Source organism: Myxocyprinus asiaticus, chromosome 33, assembly GCF_019703515.2.
Source record: "Myxocyprinus asiaticus isolate MX2 ecotype Aquarium Trade chromosome 33, UBuf_Myxa_2, whole genome shotgun sequence".
Taxonomy (NCBI): Eukaryota; Metazoa; Chordata; class Actinopteri; order Cypriniformes; family Catostomidae; genus Myxocyprinus; species Myxocyprinus asiaticus.
Genome location: NC_059376.1, coordinates 24,885,301 through 24,907,776, shown reverse-complemented (window position 1 = coordinate 24,907,776; position 22,476 = coordinate 24,885,301). Strand labels below are relative to the sequence as shown.

The 22,476-nt window shown below is 40.0% G+C and overlaps 1 long non-coding RNA gene across 1 annotated transcript; it reads right to left on the bottom strand.

Annotated features, from left to right (window-relative positions):
- Window positions 1-16,337: 16,337 nt before the first annotated feature.
- On the bottom strand, window positions 16,338-20,145 carry LOC127424480 (uncharacterized). Its single transcript, XR_007894477.1, has 3 exons — window positions 20,028-20,145; window positions 16,948-17,007; window positions 16,338-16,451 (listed from the first exon to the last, which is right to left on the bottom strand). It is a non-coding gene; the product is annotated as an uncharacterized LOC127424480 (long non-coding RNA).
- Window positions 20,146-22,476: the final 2,331 nt, after the last annotated feature.

Here is a 22,476-nt window from a genome sequence, read left to right as displayed (position 1 = left end):
TTATTAAGTGAAACTCCGACCGTTGATCTCCTGTGCACGTTCATGAGACAGAATGCACGCAAGCTTTAGAGCTACTGGCACGAGAGCAAACGCTTTAATATGTGTTGCTTTCTTGATGATTAATGACTGTTTGTGTAACAATTGTTCACGAGTCCCTGCTTTGTCCTGAGCACTGAAGCTGCCCTCATTTCATAAGAAAAATACTGTACATTCTTTGGTTTCCCAGCATCTTCTGGACATTTGAGTTCTTCCCAGCAGTGGCTAAATGATATAGACATCCAGCTTTTGACACTTAGGACAATTGATGGACACATAAACAACTATTACAAAAGGTGCAAATGTTCACTGATGCTCAAGAAGGCAACACAAGAACCAGGAACCAAGGGGATGCAAACGTTTGAACAGGATGATTTGTGTAAATTACAGTACATTTTCTGTAATGTAGCTTTTGAAGGGCAGTACTACATAAAATATAAAAACTTTTATCTCATATTTGTATACATTCTGAAAGGGGTGTGAAAACATATAGGCCTAAAACAAAAGGGGTATGCAAACTTCTGCAATATATAGTTTGTGAAAATTTATATTTTATTTATATTTTGTTCTTCACTATTTAACCACATTATAGCTTTTTTTATTTACAATTTCAATGTAGCCTATTCTATCCATATCATTTCATATTGCATTTGTAATTATGAGTAGACTTGTCATGTCATGTACACATTTGAACACAAAATTCACAATATTGGAACCTAAAATTCTAAATACAATCCCCGCATCTTAACATTTAAAGGAATGTTCCAGGTTCAATACAAGTTAAGCTCAATCAACAGCATTTGTGACATAATATTGATTATCACAAAAATGAATTTCGACTCGTTCCTCCTTTTCTTTAAAAAAAGCAAAAATCGAGGTTACAGTGAGGCACTTACAATGGAAGTGAATGGGGAAAATTAAAGTGAGTGGGGCCAATTTTTAGAGGGTTTAAACAAAGAAATGTGAAGCTTACAATTTTATAAAAGCACTTGCATTAATTCTTCTGTTAAAACTCGTATTATTTGAGCTGTAAAGTTGTGTAAATAGTCATTTTTACAGTCTTTTTAGAGTTTTAGGGTTTGTTGACACATTGTCATGGCAAAGAAGTTGTAAAATTTGCTAGAACTTTACACAGAAAAGGTTAGTAAGTGATTTTATCACACTAAAATCATGTTTACATGCATATCCTTTATGTCTTATGGCTATACTTTTGAAAAAATTGGCCCCATTCACTTCCATTTTTAGTGCCTCACTGTAACCTCGATTTTTGCTTTGTTTAAAGAAAAGGAGAGATGAGCCTAAATACATTTTTGTTATAATCAATATTGTCACAAATGCTGTTGATTGAGCTTAACTTGTATTGAACCCGGAATATTCCTTTAAGTGCTTGTACTGTGTAAAAAGTGCAGTGTATCTGTCTGAATGTAACACTTGTCTGATTTACCGCCGTGCTCTTGGGGAAAATAAACATTCAGAAAACACCCTGCTTACATTTTCATGAGTTGCGCGAAGACATGGATCAGCTTCGTTCATCCCGTTGTTGAAAACAAATTTTTGCATTATTTTGGCCATTTGCGCTGACTGACAGGACAACATAGAGCGTGAGCGCTAAGCACATGACGTCATTGTCATGGTAACCAGATACATTTCAGCTGATTTGATGAAGACTAGAATGAATGTATGGTCAAATCAAAGTGCAGCACAACAAAATGTATTTTCTTCTCTGCAAACGATACCAGAGACAATAGCGAGAGGGACAATGAGGAGAATTAATTTAAGAAGAAAAAAATCAGTGACCCTACCAAAAACCGGCACTGTCCTGTGCAATAAACTGGGACGTCTGCTCATGCCTGCGATTTTACTAGTTGTCATGTCCTGTGCGAAACTGCCTTGTAGTTTCTAGTACATTGGCTACATACCTGTCTTTATGTGTTCATCGTGCCAGCCACTTCGGTAATCGATGTTATACAGCAGTCTCCATAGTAACATTCAAGCATATTGGTTGACTGAGTGTGCTGCTCTGCAGGTGTGTTTGATCTACAAAGTCTGGCTACGTCTTCAACATCAGGGGGTGCTGATGACAAATCAAATCAAATGCCATGGACTCGGCTGGACTCTGAATAAAAACCCGAGTCCCAAAGGCTCGAGTCCAAGTCAAGTTCGAGTAAAAATGCATCCGAGTCCATGACAAGTCCAAGTCCATTAAAATTGGACTCGTGTCTCTGACTCGAGTCCGAACTCGAGTACCCCAGCTCTACATGTGATTGACTGGAACTACTGAGGTCGGAAGTTGGAAATTCCAACTTGGGTATTCTCACCTCAGACTTCGTATTAAACGCTGTCATGAGACTAATCACTCATCAGTGTTAGCAGATGGGAAAATTTAAGTCCATTTCACACTACTAAGAGCCATTCAAAAACAATGTCACTGGAAATAAAAGATTTACTAAAATGTATTAAAATAATAGCGATTTAAGAGTTTATTGAAAAAACTACTTTTGATTAGCTGTCAATGGAGAAAAATAATTTGCCATAAAAGGGTGTAGTTTCAGCATCTACCAACAGGGGCTAATATGGACCTGCTAACCAGCTAATTCCTGACCACCTTGGGCAGATGTGGCAAAAAGTTAATTTATGACCCTGGATAGAGAGAGAGAGAGAGAGAGAGAGAGAGAGAAATAGAGAGAACAAAAGCATGACTAAAGAAATGTCCCTCTTCTTCTCAGTCAGTACACAAAGGCCATTTACCCAATAGCCTCTCTCTCTCTCACTCACAGCCATAACTACTCAGATGCCGTTATTGCATTAGTCAATGCTTTCTTCCGGTGTAATTTGTGGGTAAAAACAAATCCGGCCTCTGATAGAGCGTTGCAGTGATGTAGATTACCCGCCCTCACATACGCACACATCACACACAGCAGATAGGAAATGCCGCGGCCTGATTACGAGTGTTACTAATGGTGCATTACTGAAATGGTGCTTTTAAAATAGAATGTGTTTTATGAGTAAGCTGTTTATGGGGTTTCGAGGCTGGTTCCCTTTAGTACCTCCATGGGAATTCGCATTGCATCCACAGCCCAGTGCTGAGCTTTATAGAGATTAATATAATGTGCTCTGATGCAGTGGGCCGTTATTAGATTCTTCCATAGGCGGTTACGGAGTGAGCTGCTCAAGAGACGCTGCTATCCTCTCCTCCATATACCATTCTCTCCATTTCTCCCCCTCTCACCACCCTCCCCTCCTCCATAATGACCTCTAAACAGTTAATGCAATAAAGTAAAATGGCAGCTGCTTTGACACAATGAATCCAGTTCAGTATTATTAAAGTTTAACTTGTTTCTTCACTTGAAATCCTCCGAACCACTGGGTCAGTTTTCCCTCTTGTTTGGTTTTTCAAGCACACAAAACACATTAAGCCTCACTTGAAATATGTTGGCAGTACTTAGCCATGGTTAGCCTTGTCCTCTTGATAGCCTTGGCCTTCATGGTTTATGCTTTCTGCTGTGATCTCTGGGGTTAAATGAGGTGCTGTGGTGTTTGGCAGCTGTCTGTGACAGCTCTGTAATGTGAGCTCAAAGTTCCTGCTAACCTTGGGGGAACATAGCTGCATCACCACACACATCAGTGTGATCTGTCATAGCTCTAGTAACTGATGTGTTAAGACACATTATCATAGCCATTTCTAATTAAACAGGTGAGTGTCTGGGCCACTGTTTCTCCAGACACACACAAACACATATACTGTATAGACCATTTAAAGAATGTAAACAAAAACAAAGGAATTAGAACGGTCCAAATGTATTTCCGGACAAAGTCTCTTTTTCAAGGTTAGTCAGTCCACTTGGCGGCTGTCTTTGAAATGCTCTTGGGTAGTTTGAGCAGCTATTTTTCTATGTAAACAAGCATCATGAAAGTGCAGCTCCTATCTACTTGAATGGGGAAAGACTGAAATCTCCAAAACGGTTGGTCAAGATTTTTTTCTTGGGAAGGGAGAAAATTTCTCCCCAATTTGGAATGCCCAGTTCCCAATGCGCTCTAAGTCTTCATGGTGGCATAGACTTAGAGCGCCTCAATCCAGGTGGCGGAGGACAAATCTCAGTTGCCTCCATGTCTGAGATGTCAATCTGTGCATCTTTATCACGTGGCTTGTTGAGCGTGTTACCGCAGAGACCTAGCGGGTGTGGAGGCTTCATGCTATTCTCTGCGGCATCCACACACAACTCACCACGTGCCCCAACGAGAGCGAGAACCACACTATAGCGACCACGAGGAGGTTAACCCAACGTGACTCTACCCACCCTAGCAACCAGGCCAATTGGTTGCTTAGGAAGCCTGACTGGAGTCATTCAGCACGCCCTGGATTCGAACTTGCGACTCCAGATGTGGTAGTCAGCATCTTTACTGGCTGAGCTACCCAGGCCTCCAGTTGGTCAAGATTATGATAAAAGAACATATTTCAAATAAGCAGTAAAATCTGACAACACTGTGTGGCGGGGTGAGCAAAAGACGGACACAGTGGGTGTGGCATCAGGCCTCGGAGAGGCATTTATTTAAAATGTCCCAAAAAAAAATATATGGGATTCTGGGGCCTTTGCAGTGGAAAGGACTATGTGAAGGAAGAGTAGTGAAGACAGAGCAAGGTCCAGGTGATAGTGGGTGGGTTCCTGGTGGCCGAGGAAGAGGATCCAGGAAGGGAGTGTGGTCCGGCGGCCAGGGACGCAGCTCCAGGGATGGAGCGGGGTCCGGCAACGGGATGAGGTCAGGCAGGCTTAGGACAGGGAAGAGTTCAGGGTCGGCAGCGACAGCAGGGGAGAGTTCAGGGTCAGCGGCAGCTGCAGGGGAAAGTTCAAGGTCAGCGGCAACCAAAGGAGAGAGTTTAGGGTCAGCGGCGGCTGCAGGGGAGACACTACTGCTGCCCAAACACAGAGGAGGGTGGTAGCCAGGTGAGAGATGGCAAGCTCAACAGGCATACCGATCTCCACAGACGGAAGTGCTGGCAGCGGCTGGAGAATGGCCTCCATGGCCGAGGAAGTTGGCAGTGGCAGGGGAACGGCCTCCATGGCCGAGGAAGCTGGCAGCGGCAGGGGAACAGCCTCCGTAGTGGAGAACGCTGACAACGGCAGGGGGACGGCCTTCATGGCTGAGGGAGCTGGCAATGACTGGGGAATGGCCTCTGTGGCCATGAACACTGGCAGCGACTGGGGAGAAGCAGCCTTTCTCCTCCTCTTCCGGATGGTTGGAAGCACTGCTGCAGGAATGGCCACCGTCTCCTGGTGGTCAGCAGCAGGAACAGACACTGTCTCCTGGCGGTCAGCAGCAGGAATGGTCGCCACCTCATGGCGGTCGGCAGCGGGAACGGCAGCTTCCTGGGGAGCTCCTGGGTAGACCGAGGCAGTGCCGTTCCTCCTCCTTCTCATCATATGGGTCATCGGAGTACTGGGGATCTGACTGGTTGAGAGATTGGGGCTGTTAAAGGAGGGAGGCTGCCCATAATCAGGGGTTATCCACTCCTTATGATGGTATACATAGCCCATAAACTCCCAAAAATAAATAATCCCCAGACCATCTCCCAGGGGCTGAGGGGGTCCTTCAGGCAGTTGTTAAAAATGTCCTTTAGCTCAGCATCGCTGAAGCCCAGCTTGTCCACCGCAATTAAGAAATCACAGGCTAAGCCTCTGACGTCGCCCTCCCCTTCATGGAGGTAGTGGTGAACAATGGTCAAACTGGGCCAACCGCTGGCTGCTGGAGCTTTGTTGGGTGGGAGGCAGGAAGAGGAAGATGCCCATTTTAATCTGCTGACTCCTCTTTTATGGGTCTGTTCATTCTGTCAGATTTAGTAGAGGAAGTGGCAGGACTCAAACACAGAGTAGCGTAATGGGCTTTTATTACTCACAAAATATAACAAAAAACAAAAAAACTACACTATAGGGGAAAAAACAGTCCAGGGTGACACAACGATGACGGGCTGGGCCGTAGCAAGGAACCGACGGGAATCCACACGAAACAGGGAACACGACCGACAGAGACCTAACAGGGGACATGAACACAAGCAATATCCCACAATGAACTGGCAAAAGACAGGACACACAGTGAGAATAAATAGGAGAGAAATAAGGAGGGTAATGAGAAAGGGCAGGTGAAACTAAAGAACTAATAACAAGGCAAACAAGGGGGCAGGGTTATCACTCAAGACTGAGGAGCATGTGGCAAAGAGAAACCTAAACAAAGCCACATAATCAATCATACAAACACACGACAAACACAGACTAGACAAGACCAGAATGCACACAGCAAAGTAAAAACAATGCAATGCACACACCAGAACACAAATAACAAAATACAAAACAAGCGTGTCAGAGTTCAGCCACAAAGGCTATAAACACAACCAACAGAAGTGGCTGAACTATGACATCCTGGCCCATTGGCTGTGCTCCAATCCCCGGCATTGCATCTAACTCGCGCTGGGGTTTCTGGGGTGTGGGTCCGGCGATGCATCTAACTCGCACCAGACACTTCCCACTCCATTCCTGTACCTGCGAAGATGGCGAAGAGTTGCGCTTGGTGTTTAAAGGCAGCGGTGATGAAGCTCTTCACAGGGTTCAGGTGAGCCCTGTCACGTGCCACCAAATGGGGAAAAGTCACCGTGGGCGATAATGATCCACGGGAGGGGCATGTCATTCCGTCACAACTGGTATAATAAATTGTGCATCTTTAACTCAGATTACGCTAAAAAATTCAATTTTACCGTCTTGTATAGCTAATGCGCATGCACATTCTCTCATTGATTGACATTCAATTTCTGTATCTAAAAGGTGATTAGATATTTTACCTGTAAGGCGGAACTTCCTTTCTACATCCATTGACCATTGGCTGTCGTTGGGCATTCCAATTTCTCGCATTCATTTTAATAGAAGTGGCCTGTCTCTGCTAAATAGCCTCTGTTTTGTCAAGCAGGAAATGGAACAATGACGTCACTTGATGTCACCAGTGAACAGTCCTTGTAATGGTCTATACACAAAAGGATTTATCTGAGTTGTTGCATAATGTGAGAGCTGCAGGCTATAAGACTAACAGTGGAATGCTTGCTAAACTTTTGTGTTCAGTGCCCAAACACTTAATAAATGTTATTAGAAAATATGGTAATGTTACACCATGGTAAACACTCGACTGTCCCAACTTTTTTGTGTGTTGCAATAATCTGATTTGAAATTAGTATATATAAAAAATGTAATAAATAATTCACAAAGTAAAATATCAAATAATGTGTTGTTGTAGTGTTTTCAATATAGCACAGGTTGAATAGAATTTACAGACCTCTCCTTTTTGTTTATATTAGCATTTTCCAGACTGTCCCAAATTTTTCGGAATTGGAGTTGTAAATTAAAGGTGCACTCAATCATTTTTTTCCTCATTTAAAAAGTTTTACTTCTAAAGAAATTAATAGTAATATTGAAACATATGTATGAAATCATGACCACTCATGTGAGAGGAAGAGTTTAGTCATTTCAGTAACTTTATAAAAGCTCTTTTATTCTACATGGGGCAGGTGCACCCTCATGGGGGGAGCCATGTTAGGATCACATGACCAGCTGAATACTACTTGCTTAATCTCAGTAACTGCCCTGTTATTAGACACTTTCATTTATGGATTAAATTAATTGTAACTAACTGTCCATAGTGAATTTCTACAATGATATTGGTAACTGAAAATTACTGTTTGAATGATGCAGCTTCCAAGCCACTAGGTGTCACTGTAACCCAATGTAAGTCACTTTGACATACTTGCAAAAATTACTGAGTGCACCTTTAAAGTCAAATGAGGTAAATGTGTTAACTGCACTCCATTAAATAAATGTTATTGTGTTCAACATATAAAAAAATAAAAATTGTTTAAAAAAGAATCAAATTTACCTGTGAATTCAATATTCTATGAACCACAAAGCTCTTTAAAGTTGGTCTTTTAAAGTCTTTAAAGGTCTTTAAAGTTGTTAATACGTAAGAGTTTGCATTTCAGATATGTTTACATTCAGATACATTCAAAATGTTGAAATTGCACGACTCAGTTTCTATCCCAATGTGCAAAAATATATGTGTGCTAGAACCACACTTAACGTATGAATACCCATAAATACTGATGAGATGTTGATAATTCAGACTGAAAAACACCACTTGAAAATGTATGTTTGATCACATGCAGAATGTTATTGCTTCATAAATTAATAATTTGGCACAATTATAATTAATGTGTAACTGCAAATGATAAGCTACTTTTCTCAGACCAAAGACCAGAACTTTTCTTTTGTGTGGTTCAAAAAGAAAAAAAATGATTCTTCTTGAATCCAGCAGTATCCAGGTAATCCTGTTGTAAATTACAATTACAGATATTGCAGAAGGGATCATTTTGCTCTGGTATGCTCTTGATTTTAAATTTAGAACACACACACACACACACACACACACACACACACACACACACACACACACACACACACACACACACACACACACACACACACACACACACACAGAGTAATGGAGCACCTGTGATTATAATATGATGTCCAGTGGCTCAGGTGTGTTTGTGTGCTGTAGATTCATTAGTGATATAAAATAACCACCATTCCTACTGAGCATGTGCGTATGAGCGAGTCCAGTAATTCCAATAATCACAGCTGTTGGTGAATAATATCTCATGTGTGCTGTAATTTAGTGGGTGTCTAAATGGTTTTAGTCAACAAACGGCTTGTTTAAATCCTTAATCAAAGGAGACAAAGAAACAGTATTTCAGAACATGTGAAGCCCCAGTGGTTGTTACTAAGGATTTAATGCCAGAAAAACATCACTGACATCGAATGTCAGTGTGTGTATGTGTGAGAGACAGAAAGAGATGGCAGGGAGAGCTGGATTCCCTCACTTACACCTGCAGGAAAGTAATTGATTTCTGCCATGCTCTCTGTGTGCACATACATTCACTCACACACACACGTTAGTGCGGCTATCCTTATGAGGACTCTCCATAGACATAATGATTTTTATACTGTACGAACTATAGATTCTTTCCCCTAACCTTAACCCTACCCCTAAACCTAACCCTCACAAAAAACTTTCTGCATTTTTACATTTAAAAAAAAACATTGTTTAATATGTTTTTTAAGCTATTTGAATTATGGGGACACTAGAAATGTCCTCATAAACCACATTTATAGCATAATACCCTTGTAATTACCAGTTTGTAACCTAAAAAAAAAGTCCTTGTAAACCACCCAAACCCGCCCCACCACCACACACACACTCTAAAAAGTGCAAACAAATTAAAGCTCACAAAAGAGTTGTCACGCAAACACAAAACTTTTAATCAGCATGAGCACACACAGATACACAACACGGACCGGCAAAAAAGTTCACTCTGCAAAAATATTTAATAGAAATTATTCTGTTATTTGCCCAGGTGCATGGTCACACATGCAGGATAGAATGGATCAGGAATGGGAAGGGAGCAAATTTATATGATAATTGCACTTAAGTGACTTTATGAATAAATGAAAAGAAATCATAGATAGAAATGCAAATAAATTCCACAACCGGTAACACATAGCTACATAGCAATTAGAATTGTTTGGAAGATCATTTGAAGGGCAATTTTTCAGATGTTTGGCATGCACAGATGTGCTCTGACAGTAACAGATGTGTGCACGTGTGTAACCCTGTTTAACGACCCACTGGCAGTTTTAATAGCTGAAATCTACATTGCGAAGGGATTATTGGGATTAATGATTTTCTTTAGTGAGACTTTGGCTGAGAGTCTTGTTGCAAAGGTTAAGAATGAACCTGTGTGAGCCTATAATATACATGTGGGTTGAGAGGTCAAAATTTTCATTACAAATTATATTATCAGTATAAAAATTTGAGAGAAAAGTTGAACTGGAAAATTAACAGCATTTCTGAGTGTTTGGTATATCCCCATTTTGCTTTAATAACAAGTCTCCATACAGTCTTGACAGTAGACAATATACTCCACAAGATAAAACCTGAAGATTCATGTTGTCCAAATAAAATCAATAATAATATTGGTTGGCCAGGTTTAAATTAGAATCCCACATTTTTTAAGTGGACCCAGACTTAAATAAATAAATGAAATAAAGATGCAAAGAAATAAAATAATGCAGTTACATTTGTCTATTAAAGCTTTCTCTAATGGCCCCAGACCTGCCCCTGAGGTGGGCAGAGGTGTGTAGAGCATCAATGATCTCTTCTGATGTCAGACTGATGAATTGGCTGTCAGTATGATTTGAGAATTGGTGCTGTGGAAGTAAAGCTCACAGTAACAATTACCAGGGGAATTCAATACAATCAACTGCAGCCCTCTGCTCTGTGCCACTGAAACTTCAATGGGCTGAACCACCACATACATCAGCCTGTCATCTACTGATATGAAAGACAATAGTGGTCATTTAAAACCGCTGTACTATATGTCAATCATTTATGTGTATAGGTGAACTTGAGTGTGTGACGTTTTCCAGCAAATCGTAAAGCAAAAGAGTCTCCATAAATCATAATTATCAGATCTGAGCTGAGGTCTAATTGGCAGTGTGTAAATCAGAGTTTGCGTGTAAATGCCCAAACACACACACACACACCAATGTTTTCAAGCTTTCCACTGATTTTTTTTTTTACCATAATAATAACATTTTCTATCCCCTAATACTATCCCTTAACCCTACCTCAACCCCTAAAACTAACTCTCACAGACAACGTAAGAAGTTCCCATAATGTAGAAAAACTCTGACCTACAGAAAAAAAAAACAAAAAAAAAAACATTTTACTAAAACTACAGGAGATCCAATATTCAGCTCTGTGTGCTGTTTATTTGTAAGTTACTCTGTAAATATATTCTAAAATTCATATAAATACATAATGGCAAATATATAATATAATATAATTCACAGCACAGCTGTGATTTGGCCTGCATAGTGTAGGTAGATCTGAAAAATCAGTGGCCCTTTTTCCACATGGTATTAAAATGTGTTTTCAGTGATCCAATCACATGTGGTCAGCTGAGACATTCTTGTTTCCACCTAGTATTACCATGCATCTCAAATGCATCTCCTGTGACCACTTGTGTTTGGATTTTGAGGGGAGAGTCTCTGATTTTATGATGACATATTGTACATCAATCATTATGTAAGTGTGATACTGCATGATAATAAACCGGCAAAAAGTCATATAAGTGTAGTCAAGTGTAGAAATTTCATATAATTTAACTCTAGTCATAAACTGGACGTGGCCCCTTTAAGAGTTTTGCGACACCCGCTTTCCAGCACTTTCTCGTGTTAGAAATGTCAAATCAAATCAAATCAAATCAAATCACTTTACTGTCACACAGCCATATACACAAGTGCAATGGTGTGTGAAATTCTTGGGTGCAGTTCCGATCAACATAGCAGTCGTGACAGTGATGAGACATATACCAATTTACAATAACATCAAATTAACACAACGCAATTTAAACATCTGTTATACATAATTAAACTCAACTTAAAACATCAAATTAACACAACACAATTTAAACATCTGTTATACACATAATTACACTCAACAATATACAAATAATAACATACACTGTACAGTATACAATATGCTGTTTTTGTTTTTTTGTTTTTTACTATATAGATACTATATAGATACACATTATTCAATAAAAATTAAAATATATATAAAAAGTATATATATATATATATATATATATATATATATATATATATATATATATATATATATATATAGAATGTACAGTATTGTACTGTATTTACATTCAGGCTGTCGGCTGATAGTCAGTTGTTAAGAGAGACATAATATAATAACAGTAATATAATTTATGACAGTCCGGTGTGAAATAAAAGAGTAATAAAGTGCAGGGCTGATGTATTTTGATCGTGGGAGATCAAGAGTTCAGAAGTCTGATTGCTTGGGGGAAGAAGCTATCATGGAGTCGGCTGGTGCGGGTCCTGATGCTGCGATACCGCCTACCTGATGGTAGCAGTGAGAACAGCCCATGGCTCGGGTGGCTGGAGTCTCTGATGATCCTCCGAGCTTTTTTCACACACCGCCTTGTATATATTTCCTGGAGGGAGGGAAGCTCACCTCCGATGATGTGTCTGGCAGTTCGCACCACCCTTTGCAGTGCTTTGCGGTTGTGGGCGGTGCTATTGCCGTACCAGGCGGAGATACAGCCAGTCAGGATGCTCTCCACAGTGCAGGTGTAGAACCGTGTGAGGATGTGGCGGTTCATTCCAAACTTCCTCAGCCGTCTCAGGAAGAAGAGGCGCTGATGAGCCTTCTTCACAACGACTTCAGTGTGGACGGACCATGTGAGTTCCTCAGTGATGTGGACACCCAGGAACTTGAAGCTGCTGACTCTCTCCACTGGTGCTCCATTGATGGTGATTGGACTGTGTTCTCTGTCTTTTCTTCTGAAGTCCACCACAAGCTCCTTTGTCTTACTGACGTCGAGGGAGAGGTTGTGCTCCTGACACCAGTGTGTCAGAGTGTGCACCTCCTCTCTGTAGGCTGTTTCATCATTGTCAGTGATCAGACCTACCACCGTCGTGTCATCAGCAAACTTAATGATGGCATTGGAGTTATGTGTTGCCACACAGTCATGTGTGTACAGGGAATACAGTAGTGGGCTGAGAACACAGCCCTGCGGGGCTCCAGTGTTGAGGGTCAGTGATGAGGAGATGTTGCTGCCTATTCTAACCACCTGGCGTCTGCTTGACAGGAAGTCCAGGATCCAGCTGCACAGCGAGCTGTTTAAGCCCAGAGCCCGGAGTTTCTCATCTAGCTTGGAAGGCACTATGGTGTTGAATGCTGAGCTGTAGTCTACAAACAACATTCTCACATAAGTGTTCTTTTTTTCCAGGTGGGAGAGAGCAGTGTGTATTGTAGATGCAATGGCATCATCAGTGGAACGGTTGTTGCGGTATGCAAACTGCAGCGGGTCAAGATTGAGTGGTAATACAGAGCAGATGTAATCTCTGATTAGTCTCTCAAAACATTTGCTGATGATGGGGGTCAGAGCAACAGGACGCCAGTCATTTAAACAAGTTATTTTCGATTGTTTTGGAACAGGCACAATGGTGGATGTTTTAAAGCATGTGGGGACTACAGACAAAGAGAGGGAAAGTTTGAAAATGTCCGTAAAAACACCAGCCAGCTGGTTCGCGCACGCTCTGATGACGCGGCCCGGAATGCCGTCTGGACCCGCGGCTTTGCAGATATTCACCTGTCGGAAGGATCGGGTTACATCCGCTACAGAGACGGAGAGTGAACTAACCTCTGTAGCTTCGGCCGTGAGAGCTCTCTCCGCGAGGGCGGTGTTATTTCCCTCGAAACGAGCATAAAAAGTATTTAGCTCATCCGGTAGAGAGGCAGCGGTGTTCATGGCGGAGTTTTTATTCCCTTTAAAGTCCGTGATGATGTTAATTCCCTGCCACATGCTTCTAGAGTTGGTGGTGTTAAACTGTCCTTCAATCTTGCTCCTGTACTGGCGTTTTGCTGTTTTGATAGTTTTTCGGAGGGCATAACTGGCTTGTTTATGCTCCTCTGCGTTCCCGGAATTAAAAGCGGAAGTCCGCACATTAAGTGCCGCGCGAACATCGCTATTGATCCACGGCTTCTGATTCGGATAGATTCGCACAGTTCTGGTCGGAATCACTTCCTCTACACACGTTCTGATGAAACACATTACGCTATCAGCGTAAAGCTCGATGTCGTCATCAGAGGCGGACCGGAACATCTCCCAGTCCGTGCGATCAAAACAGTCTTGTAGCGTAGAGTCTGATTGGTCCGACCAGCACTGGATCGTTCTGAGGGTGGGTGCTTCCTGTTTCAGTTTCTGCCTGTAAGCGGGCAGAAGCAGAATGGAAGAGTGGTCCGATTTGCCAAATGGTGGGCGGGGGAGGGATTTGTAGCCATCCCGGAACGGAGAGTAGCAATGGTCCAAAACCCGGTCCCCTCGTGTGTTGAAACTAATGTGCTGGTGATATTTTGGTGCGACTGATTTTAAACTGGCTTTATTAAAGTCCCCGGTCACAATGAACACGGCCTCAGGGTGCGCGGTTTCCTGCTCACTTATACTCCCATACAGTTCCTTGAGTGCCCGGTCTGTGTCGGCTTGTGGGGGTACACAGCAGTGATAATGACCGCTGTGAATTCCCTCGGTAGCCAGAATGGTCGACACAGAAGCATAAGAAATTCCAGATCAGGAGAACAGAAAGACTTGATGGAATGTACGTTCCTCTGATCACACCAGGATTTGTTGATCATAAAACATACACCACCTCCTCTAGTTTTACCTGAGAGGTCTTTCGCTCTGTCCGCTCGGAGCATGGAGAACCCCGCGGGTTCAATGGCTGAGTCTGGAATCTCCGCAGACATCCAAGTTTCTGTTAGGCAGATAATGCAGCAGTCCCTTGTATCTCATTGGAAAGAGATCCGCGCTTTCAGCTCGCAGAGCTTGTTATCCAGAGACTGAACATTTACCAGTAGAATAGTGGGTAGCGGGGGTCGATTTGCGCGGCGTCTTACTCTGATGAGAACGCCGGCTCTGTTTCCCCTTTTCCTCCCGCGTTTCCACGGCCGTGCTGCCCAGACAAAGGGCTCCGCTTGCGTGTTTGTAAACAGTGGGTCGGCATTGAGGAATGTGAAGTCCGGTTTACGGTGTGAGATCGCTGAACCAATGTCCAAAAGTGTTTGTCTGTCGTAGACAATAAGGCAGACAACATCCAAGACAAAAAACATAAGAATTGTAAACAAAACAAACAAACCATTGCTATGTTGTGTCGGAGCTCGCAACATATGTTTGGCAAGAGAGCTCCCGGTTTTGTTCATTTTACACAAGATGCTAATAAATTGCATTTAATATGTGTTCAGAAGAGTTGTATGTTAAATTGGATGTTTGTTAAAGATAATTTTTGAAGGATGCGTATGGATTGCATGTGTGGAATTTGATCACATTTGCTGCACATGCAACGACTGGGTATCCCAGTGGGCAATTGATGTTGAAAAGACATCAAATTGACATCAAACATTGACATCAAAAAACAGGTCAAATATGCAAATCAAACTGACGACAAAAATGTCCATTTGACATCCACACACTGATGTCCTATTCTTGACCACCAAAATAATGATACAAAAGTAATAAAATGTAAGAAAAGTTTTATACATCAAACTTCAATTCAAAAATACAAATGTAAACTGGATTTTGTATATCCTGAAGGGACTACACTGTAAAAAAAAAAAAAAAAAAAACGTAAAAAGAAAACGGTCAAATGACTGGCAACAGCGGCTGCCAAACAAAAACCGTAAAATTAAAGTAAACTATCCTTATTCAAATAAAGTGCAAAAACAATACATTTACAGAAATTTTCATTAAACGTTTTACAGAGAAACACCATTATTTTACAGGTATTTCCTGAATTATTATGATCAAACAACTTCAATTAAGAGTTAACATGCTAAAGATTGTAAAATACCAGTTTTATTTTGGAAAACAAAATAAAAAGTCTCTAAAAATACTGTATAAAACAGATTAAAATCATCTCAAACTTGACTGGCAGTGTTTGTGTTTAGATTAAAACCTGTAAAAGTAAAATCTAAATACAATATTAAATTGTACAAACCTTAAATGAAATACAACATTTATAAATACAACATTTAATTTACTGTACTGATTAACAGTAGAAAGATTTCTTCAAATTCTCATAAAATATAAGCTTTAAGATTACTGTGAAATATCCGCAACTGAAAACATACTGAAGAAATACAAAATAAACTGATACATCTACATTTAAAGTGGGGTTGGAAACTTAAATTACAAACAAAGTACACACCACTACTGATTCTAAAACACTTTTTTTTAATGTATTCAGACGTAAATATACAATATCAACCAATTATTCACAAACCGTTCTTCTGAGCCCCCCAGGAGGAATTGAAAACTAAAAATGTCATTTCTCCATGTGTCTATCTTGTCTATTAGGGTTACTATCATGAAGAGGTCATGATTTCACCTTTGAAACAGGTGGAGAAAGCAACAAATTGTGCTGTTGAGCTGAGGGGGGTTGTGGTCTGTTGTTTTTTTAGCTTGTATTTTCCAATTCAGTTTTATGTTGTTTTCCACAAAATTCTCCTGACCCCTGGGGGCTCCGTATATTTCTAATATATATAGACAAACATTACACTGTCTTTTAATTCAGAACCTTAACTATATAGTGTATTAATAGGTAAAAGCAAAACATAACAAAAAAAAAAAAAAAAAATCAATGACTCTGTACCAGAAGTGACAGTGCAACGTAGCAGATAAAGAACAATTCTCCTCAAATTGCCAGTAATCAGCTGGATCCTTGGTGCATCTGGGTGGGGAGGACACACTAAGATTCACTGAAAAGTCCTTAAAAAGTAGGATTTCTCTTACCACTCCTTTAAACAAGTTTAAACAAACTTTATTTAAATTGTTTGTACCAACATTTACCATTATGAGACAATCTGGCAATGTGAATACAGAGTACTGTCAGTTTTGAGCGTGTTAGTTATTAAATGTTTGCCAATTTAACCATGCACCTAATGTATGTCTTAGCACCCCCCTCAGAAAAATGTGAACCACCAAAAGGAGGAAGACGTGGATTCACAACAATGGACACTTTTCACAGATGTATCATAGCAAGGTAAACACAGTTGTAGCTAAAAAAAAATATTGACAATTGGTACACCAAAATCAAACCAACCATCTAACCATATAACATGTCTGAGGGTCATGAAGGTCTTTCCCTTAATGTTCTCTTGAATATTAAATAAAGGATTGATGATGACTAATATCTTATTTTATATAGTACTGCAGTTGATACTTACTAGTGATCAACTTTTCTTTCTGTTGGGTGTCTGTTCTCCCCCGTAAACCTTGTTCCAATGCTTGATCTAAAAAAAATGTAAGCAAGTTTCTTAGCATTAGCAGTTATCAGTGTTGGAAATGGGAATGTAAAAATTGCCCAAAGAAACAGGATACGCATACAGTACATAACAGATTTGGGCCAAATATAACATCTCTCCAAGACAAGTACATATTTCTGTGTAGTTAAAGGAAAAATGTGTAAAACAAACCTGCTAATTTGCACTGATGGACATGACAATGACTTGTTATAATTTACTCACAAGGCTGCCTGTCTGATAGTTTTATCATCCACTGGTACCACGTTACGTCAAGTGTTTTATCAAGTCTATTTTAAAGGTGCAATATGTAACATTTTTCATGTAACATTCACCTTTTTTTGCCAACGTGTGAACGGCTTGTAACGCAACTTAAAAAATGAGCCCTCCCCGGACTTCCTAGGTTGCCTATTAAAGCCTGTAGACTGATTTTCATGCGAAGGAAGCGGGTCGCTTTTGCCGGGAAAATCCAAAGGATGTGACGTTTTGCGCGCTCCCGAGAGCCTTGCCTCAGTGCTTCTGCTATTTAACAGTGTCAACAGACAGTCTGCAACACTAGGTAATGTTATCTTAGTGATGGAATCCAGCAAATGGCCAGCTCCAAACAAAACACCGACTCCTACACAAACTCTGAGTAACCCAAAAAAAAAAAAAAAAAACATTTACCGAATCCCGTCTGGCTAAGCAGGAACGTGATCGTGGTCGAGAGAAAACTAGTGTGAACATCGGCAGGACATTTGAGTCCTGGAGGGACCTTCATTTGGTTTTGGGGATCAGAACTGAGATTCTTCTTATTGGACAGGTAAGCTTACATAACTGCAAAGCATGTGAAATATAGTGCCATAAGGATTGATCTGTGTAATTTTAGCTAACTTGATCTTGCCTGCTAACGCCGACAAATTGCAAGCTACATTGCTTCATAACATTCAAATAATTTCAACGATCTTGTCTTTATACTAAAAGTCAGGTATGCTGATTCACAGTAACTGACATAATGTTCATCTGTAATTATTCAGCAAGGTAAACTACAATAACACATGAAATGAATGCTAGACAATGTTCAAGATAATGCAAAAAGACCCATTCATTAGTGTAACGTAACTTGGTTATACAGAAAATATATACATTCTATTATTATAAAACAATAGTGCATCGATATATCAAAATGACAGTTGTGATGGAATCACATCAGTACTGAATTGTGTCAACATATTTATAATGTACAGTCTATTTTATAAACAGCTACTGTCATCATCCACCAAATTTAGCTAACAGATATTGATAAAGCTGGTTAGCTAGCTAATGCCGTATAAATGCAGTCAATATATCATGCAAAGAAAAGTGATTACTTCAACTACAGTCTCACATAGTCAGACCTATATCCACACTTTGTTTTAGCCCTGTTCCAGCACTGGAGAGTCAAATATAATATACAGTCTCAAAGTTTGTAGTAAAACAATCATAACTATGTAATTTTAATTATGCTAACTTATCTGTCATCATGATGCCGGTGAATCACGTTCAGTCTCTTTGTTTTGGTCATGCTCGCTCGCGTCCCTATGAAGTGTGTGCGCGTGATCACGCAACAGGCTGCAGTTCACTTAACGGCCACAGGTGTCATTCAAAACAAGGGTTTCTGAATCTTACATACTGCACCTTTAATTCAGCTATCAAATGTGCATATTTTGAAGTTTAAAAGAGTCCAAGTTAAAGGTTTTTACCCAGGATGCATATTACAGTGGCCATCGGATTGCAGAGCTACTTCCTGGATAATTTTGTGGGAATGACCAGATTCCATACCCCATAATGACAAAGCAAAAACCAGATTTGTGATAACTTTGCAAATGTGTAAAAAAATAAAAAAAAATAAAAAGGGGGCCTGGGTACCTTAGTGATTATTGACGCTGACTAGGGTGTGCTGAGTGACTCCAGCCAGGTCTCCTAAGCAACCATATTGGCCCAGTTGCTAGGGAGGGTACAGTCACATGGGGTAACCTCCTCATGGTCGTTATAATGTGGTTCTTGCTCTCGGTGGGGCGCGTGGTGAGTTGTGCTTGGATACCGTGGAGAATAGCGTGAAGCCTCCACACGCGCTATGTCTCCGTGGTAATGCGCTCAACAAGCCACGTGATGAGATGCACGGATTGACGGTCTCAGACGTGGAGGCAACTGAGATTTGTCCTCCGCCACCTGGATTGAGGCAAGTCACTATGCTACCACGAGGACTTAGAGCACATTGGGCACTCCAAATTGGGGATAAAATAAAAAATAAAATAAAAAAGGAATTATGGAGGCCACAGTGCTCTTGGGAACCTTCAATGCAGCAGAATTTTTTGTAGCCTTCCCCAGATCTGTGCTTTGACACAATCCTCTCTCTGAGCTCTGCAGACAGTTCTTTTGACCTCATGGCTTGGTTTTTGCTCTGATGTGCATTTTCAGCTGTAAGACTGTATATTGACAGGTGTGTGCCTTTTCAAAAAATTTCCAGTTGATTAAATTTGCCACAGGTGGACTCAAATCAAAGTGTAGAAACATCTCAAAGATGATCCAGAGAAATGGGAAGCACCTGAGTTAAATTTCAAGTGTTATAGCAAAGTGCCTGAATACTTATCTCAGTGTGATATTTCAGTTTTTTCTTTTTAATAAAGTTACTACAAATTTGTTTTTTGTTAGTCATTGTGGGGTATGAAGTGTAGACTAATGTAAAAAACATAATAATGTAAAAATGTTTAGCATAAGCCTGCAATATAACAAAATGTGGAAAAAATGAAGGGGTCTGAAACTTTCTGAATGCACTGTATGCTTGTATGTGTATTTATGTGTATGTATGCATGAATATTTCTGTTTATAATTACATTTTTGCTGTTTTACTTTGTTTTTATGTAAAGCAATTTGAACTTTTGTATGAGATGGTGCTATACAAATGAAAATGAATTGAATTGGAACTTGGTTTCAATTAGTGAGAACAAATCCAATCTCTGTATGTCTTGCCTCTGTTTGCTTACCTGTCCCTGGGTTTAATTCTGTACCCCACCGTCTGGTGATATCTTGTCACTCCTGGTACTTCAGCCTTCTCATGATCTCACAGGTGATGCACTGCTGTGGTCATTTGCTGTGTGAAGTACAGTTGGACACAGTGAAGAATATTGTCAATTATACTGTATCTCAGAGCTATTACCTTGGAATATTGGACATTAATTAATAACTTCCATTCTGTTGAGAGATCAGTAACTGCACACCACACCTTTGATATACATATATTTTTTTTTCTGGTCCAATAAATACAACAGTACTCCTCAACAGTCAGATGTGTATGTCTATTGTAGTTGTGCTGTAATCTGTTTACAAATTAAGTTGACTGCCAATTTACCATACCACCAGTCATTGTACATGGTGGCAATGGTTGCCAACTATGTACATTTGATTTCTAACAGTATACACAATTTTTGTTGTCTCTCACACACACGCGATTCGGTCATAAATGTAAGTTAGACTGCATTCAAACTTTTCAGTGAATTGACAGAATTACTTAATTACTGGCTTAAACAGAAGGAAGGCGGTAGCAATGTCACCACTCACCAAAACTGCTCTCGTTTTAACACAATCAAATAAACATTAACGTTACTTTACCTCTCAGATTCATACCGAGTTCATTTTATATTTAAAGTAGCTGACAACATTAACACATACTAGCAACATACAGCAACACTGGCTGCTACTACTACATAGAAATATGTACTAATATCTCAATTAGCATCTCACTTTAACACACGACATCTTGATGAAGAAGTAAATATACACATTCCTTCTGCAGGTTGCGATATGTCCGTTACCCGCTGGTGAAACTCTTAATGGGCATAATTAAACTCCGGCAGGTTTTACAACTTTCACACGTCTCCTCTGTTTTCCCCATTTTTAGACTGGGCTATGGGTATGAAAACAAAACATAACGTTACGTTAAATTGTTACAGAAAATAACAGGGAAAATGTTTTCTTACAAGATATCGCCATATTTTTGCAAGATATAATTTCACTTATCTTACGTAATCAAACAGCTCCCGTCTATGTCTTCCTCTGTGACCATATTACATTTTTTTGTTTTCGGTTGACATCCAACAACTCAAATTCGCTCAAAATAAGAATTTAGCAGGAAGATGTAAAATAATCCAGGTACTAGCCATTACTAGTGGACCGTGGCGAGTAGCAGTGCCGATCAGCACTCCCACTCAAACAGACGTATTTTCAAATATGACCGATGAGAGGCATGAACAGTTCTCATTGGCTAGTTTCCTGAATGACAGTCAGATTAACCAATCATTCTCAAAGCAACACGATGAGACAGCCAATAGCAATTGTTTCAACGTGGTAACATATCAACTATAGGGAAAGACGATTTGTTTTAAAAGAAAGAAAATAAATGCATGTAATTACATTTATTTGTAGGCTGTCGTATTTAATTTATTTCTCAAATGGTGTTTTCCTTGAAGTGTATGAATACAAATGTAATAATGTATGGTAAAGTTGTTAATACATATATATTACGCCATAACAGATATCAGAAGACTACAAAGGACACTTCGGACTGCTGAGAGGATTACTGGTTGCCCCCTGCACCCCCTTCAAGAACATCTGCACCCCCTTCAATACACTTCCAGAGTGAGGAGAAATGCTGGAAAAATCACTCTGGACCCCACTCACCCTGCCCATTACCTTTTTGAACTGTTGCCTTCTGGCCGACGCTTCAGAGCTCTGAGCACCAGAACGGTCAGGCACAGGAACAGTTTTTTCCCTCAGGCTATCCATCTCATGAACAGTTAAAACTGCCCCACTTAGCAATAACTATGTGCAATACACAGTTTAGTCATTTTTATATTTATCCAACACATCCAACCTCTCCTGCCATTTCATTCCTCTGAAAAAAACAAAACATTTGCACTGTACATAACAGATTGTATTAGATTTGCACTACCTATGTGTATGTGTGTATGTATGTATGTGTGTGTCTGTACACATGTGTATAATTTGTTTTATTTTTTATTATTATCTATGTCTTGCTGCTGTTTTTGTATTGTTTTTGTATTGTTGTGTACTGGAAGCTCCTGTCACTAAGACAAATTCCTTGTATGTGTAAGCATACTTGGCAATAAAGCTGATTCTGATTCTGACAAATTTATATCAATCCTAAATACACATACTAATCATTGACGTCAATGTGATGTCTATATGACATCAATTTGATGTCTAAAATCACACATTGATTTGATGTAAATTGAACGTCAAACATATTTGCCTACATATACATTAAACCAATTTCAGTGTGGGATTAACTTCCTATTTTCACCCAATTACCACTGGAAGAAATTGCCATCCAAACTGAATTTAAAATGATGTTATCAAGGTGCCTGCTGGGATGTACATTTAGAATAAATCTTATTTAATGATTTATAGCTCAGA